The sequence below is a fragment of the Oryza sativa genome, chromosome 5 (genome assembly GCF_034140825.1).
Source record: "Oryza sativa Japonica Group chromosome 5, ASM3414082v1".
NCBI classification, from domain to species: Eukaryota; Viridiplantae; Streptophyta; class Magnoliopsida; order Poales; family Poaceae; genus Oryza; species Oryza sativa.
Window position 1 is genome coordinate 9853100 of NC_089039.1, and position 4706 is coordinate 9857805.

The window sequence follows — 4706 nt, forward strand, 5'->3', positions numbered from 1 at the left end:
GAACCAGCCTTACCCCTTATATAGGGGTTGGTCTTACCCTCTACAGGCCCTCCTCCACGTCCAACTCGGGATACAATCCAAAGGAAACCCGAAACATACTTTCCGAGCAAGGAAACTTCGAGACCCGACAAAACAAACCTGGACTTAGACTCTGCCGGACACACCAGCCACACACCGCTGGTCTGACCGGCTCTCACCCGGTGATCTGACCGGCCAACACATGGCGGTCAGACCGGCCCTCTCTGGAGGAAACCGGCAGAACTCCAAACTTTTGGAATTTTTTCCTATTTCGATCCTAGGTGCCAAATTTAGGTGTAAACACATGCCCCCTTGCCTTTTTGATGAACAATGTGAATCTAAAAGTATAGAACATGTTTTTGGTCATAGGGCGATAATCCAATTACCAGCCATAGTATCTCCTAAGCGTCTTGCAAAACACTTGGGATGTATTTCTTCAAGTATTTCTCGTTGATTGCCCATTGAAAACGCTCCCCTCGATGTGTCTCCAAAAAATATATGTTCCCTCGAACAATTCCGCACACTCGATAAAGACCCTCCCAACTTTGAGACGACTTACCGAACTCTCTGGATCGAGTACCCAAAGGCAAAATTGTCTTCCAAACCAAGTCTCCAACTTGAAACAACTTTGCTTTCACCCTTTTGTTGTACGCCTTGGCCACCCTCTTCTTCTCTTTCTCTATCTCCTCCAAAGCATTCAAACGCTTGTCGATGACTTCATCAAGATTGTCTCCCATCATTGTCTTGTAATCTTCACTTGATAAATCATATTGCTTGATATAATGAAGAGAACCAAGATTTACCTCAATCGGTAAAACGGCTTCTTGACCATAAACCAACACAAAAGGAGTGACTTTAGTGGCACCATGTTTAGAAATCCTATGCGCCCACAATACTTCAGAAAGCATCTCATGCCACCTCTTTGGGTGTTCCTCAATCTTCTTTTTCACTAGCTTCAACAACGTCTTATTACTCGACTCGGCTTGTCCATCAGCCTAATCCTCTTCCTCCTCTTGGGCCACTTCTAGCCCATCTCTCCCCCTCCTTCTCTCAGCCCAGCCCGGCCACCCCTCCCTCTCTCCTCTCCCCCTCCCTCTCCTTGGGCTGGCCCAGCTGCTCTCTCTCCCTCAGACAAAAGTCTGATTCACGTCCCCTGCGCGCCCAGCCTGAGACAGGCGTGCTCCTACTCGATGACAGGTGGGTCCCAATCGTCATCCCTAACCTCCAGCCATCCTCTCTCTCTCCGGCCGAATTCCAAGCGACGGCAACCTCCGATTCGCCTCCTCCACTCGCCGTTTCATCAAATTAATTGAGGGGAATTAATTCCCACCTCATCCTCTCCAATTCCCCCATAATTTCCCACTCAATCCCGCATTATTCGTGGTGGATTTTGATGATGCTCATCAATGGTGAGCTCCACCATGCCCGGCGTCGATCTCCCTACCCGGCGTCTCTCTCCCTCCCCTCCGGCCTATAAAAGGGACCCCCGACTCCCTCCTCTCTCCCCTCACACCGCCGCCCTCTCCCTCCTCTCTCCACGGCCGCCGCGCCGCTCTCTTCTTGTGTCGCCGCCGTCGCAACTCTGGCCGCCCCTCGCCGGTGGTCGGGACCTCGTCGGAGCCCGGCGTCACCACCATCCGCTTCGTCGCTTCCTCCTCTTCCCCGTCCACCCCTCCGTCGAGTACAAGGACCGCGGGAACGACGCCGAAGCCGACGACCCGAAGCTTCTCGTCGTTTCTTCCTCACCGCCGGCAACACCATCGACCTCTCGCCGCCGTGTTTGCTCGGTGAGAACCGTCGTCTCCTCCCCTTTCCATTTTTCCCCTTCCCGTACTCCGTCGCACCGTCGCCGCGCCGTTTGCCGTCGCCGGCATGTCGCCTGGCTCGGGTGCTTCCCCTTCTCGGCCGTGCTTGTGCGCCGTGAGCCGCCCTCATGGTGTACCGAGCCACCGTGGACCCCCTCTCTCTCTTCTATGTGCAATGAATCAATTTCCTTTAGAAAAATAATTCATAAAATTGCAAATTTCCATTTAAACAGCACATAAACTTCAAATGGCCATATCTTGACCGTTTGAACTCGGAATCAACCCATTCAAATCTCTAATTTCTCATAAAAATGAGTAGAACCCATTTATGTGCTTTATTGCTTCTGTTCATATGGTTTTTATTAGCCTTTTTGTTTTTCTTCGCGTTGGTCGTGTAGATCCCGCCGTTCCGGAAGATCAGCTCTTCATCACCGTTGACGCCGAAGACTTTGTGAGCGATCAAGGCAACTCATATCTACCTTGAACATGTTGAATCCCATATTGTGAAAATTATGTTGATTTACTTATATTGCATTGCTTTATAAATTATACCGTTCATTATTAATATTGTTTTATTAGTTATTCCTATGCTCTCTGTTATGGCCATGTTATTGATTTGATATCCATGATCGTTGTGAACCCTAGTAAAATTATAACTTGACTAGTCTAGTACCCTACATGATGGACTGACTAGTCGCTTTAGGTAAATGCTTAGTCATGCTTAGTTCCAACCTAGAACGTTTGGATAAACTAGACTATGGTGGTTAACAACTAAAATTGGATTAGTTATGGACTATTGAATGGCTTGTCAATAGATGGGTGATAAAATGATTTTTGCAACTAAAATATATTTTTTTGGGCTGGGCTTGGGGTGCAAGCTAGTTACTTTGGTAGTCGCACCCCGGCTAATATAAGGACTGGTCTTCAGGCCTCTGTTGCAAGGCATCTTCGTGCAACCACAAGTCTAGTGGGTAAGGCCTGACTGGAAGTTTAGAAGGGTGTGGGGCCAGGATTAAGGCCGTTTTTCACCCGGCGCAAGGGGGGGCCTGTCTCGTCCCGGGGGATCCGGCAACCTTTACCTTGTCGGGGACTAGCGGGTGGCGAAACCTCAGCGGGTTCTCTTGTTTTGGGTATACCTAGATGGATAGTCTTGTCACGACCTCTATCCGAGTGCCGTGGTGGTACCCGGCGCGTGGCAACGCGTGTTGAGGTTGTGTCTTGTGGGTAAAGTTGTACACCTCTGATCAGAGTTAAAAACTATTCGAATAGCCGCGCCATCAGTTATGGGCAAGCTAAGCAATGTACCCAAAGTTAGTTTTGTTTTATAAAACCTTGGGAGGGTGAAATCATGATGGTGTAGTCATGTGGAGATTATCCTGGGTTAAGGCAGGTTCGCAGGCTCATGCGACCTTGATGATATTAAAATATTGGCTTAGAACAGGATCGTGTTTTAAAATGAGCTTTAACTTGATTAAAATGTTTAAATTATGGCTTTATGCAAAATAAACCCTATTAGGCCATTTCCTTGTTTTCCCTACGCATTATTGTTGCATTTCCGGTGTGACTTGCTGAGTACGGTGGTGGTACTCACTCTTGCTCACAAAAATAATCCAGAGGATGGACCTGAGGAAGGTGAAGGCTTTGATCTCTAGTTCGCTGCGCCGTCGAGTGCCTGTGGCTGCTGCTGTTCCGTAGTCTTCCGCTGTTTTATTTGTTTATCTTTGAGTGTGAGGGCCTAACTCGCCCATGTAATAAAGTACTCCTTTACGTTTCCGCAAGTGTGGCATGTAATAATCAACAATGTCTATGTGTACCTCGCCTCCTGGGACGAGGATTAATGCACTGAGCGTTTGGAAATGGTGTATATTTCCGGGCGTGACAAGTTGGTATCAGAGCCACCTTGACCGTAGGACGAGCCAGTGGTCTAAGCCTTAGGATGGTATTTTTTTTAGAAAATAGTTCTTTAATTGTGAAAACCTTTGTTATTCTATCTTCACCCACTCTTGCTTTGCAAAATTGTTTACTAATTCTTTGTTCTCTCTTAAAAAAATAGATGACCAGCCTTGGCCCCTACAATGGCGTCTCACTTAAGGGGTTCGTTCTGGAGCTTCGCCACTTGATTGTTGAGCTGGGCTATACCGGAGAAGTACAGTTTGTTGGTACCCCTGTGCCAGACGAAGGAGAAAAGGAGTTGGCATCCCCTCGATGGTCAGTCAAGGCCACCTTGCTCTCCACCAACCCCAGCTTGGAATCATTGGAGCTAACAGGAGGGGCTGACACCTTCATCGATGCATGCCAAGAAGCGGCACTTCTGGGCATTGGCAGGCTGCTTCAGTGACACTGGACACGTCTGCAACACACTCCATACCGCTATCATCCTGCTCGCAGTTTGGCGGAGGACTACGCCACCTTCAGGGATGCCGAGCACGAGAACGACACCACGATCGATCATCTGGCCAGGATGGTGCAGGCATACGATGATGCTCGGGTCGACTACTTCAAGATGGCGAAGAGAGGTTTTATTCAAGCTTCCAGTAGGATTCTACAGCTAAGGAGGAAGAACCTGCATTTGAAGATGGAGATGGCTAGCCTAAAGCAGGAACTGCGTAACCTTGAGCTTAGACAAGGTTAGGTTGGAGAAGGAAGCTCTGTTGCAGGGTCCAAGCGTCGTCGTGTTGGACCGTCCTTGATGATCACGGCACGCAAGCGAGACGGACTTCCTCCAATGGTGCACAATGCTCAAGCGTCAGCCAGGGTGATTGTCCGGAACTACTTGGAGCGAAGGGGATCGATTGCAGCTCTTGCCAACGAAGATGACTCTTACGACGGTGATGATGAGTCAGAGCCGACAGTGGACGACAACCCAACCAAGGACGAGTAGAC

The 4706-nt window shown here is 48.9% G+C and overlaps 1 long non-coding RNA gene across 1 annotated transcript; it reads left to right on the forward strand.

Annotated features, from left to right (window-relative positions):
- The first annotated feature begins 1206 nt into the window (after positions 1 to 1206).
- Positions 1207 to 3687, forward strand: LOC136356714 (uncharacterized). The gene is made up of 3 exons (XR_010741640.1): positions 1207 to 1805; positions 2222 to 2287; positions 3438 to 3687. It is a non-coding gene; the product is annotated as an uncharacterized lncRNA (long non-coding RNA).
- The last annotated feature ends 1019 nt before the right edge of the window (positions 3688 to 4706 follow it).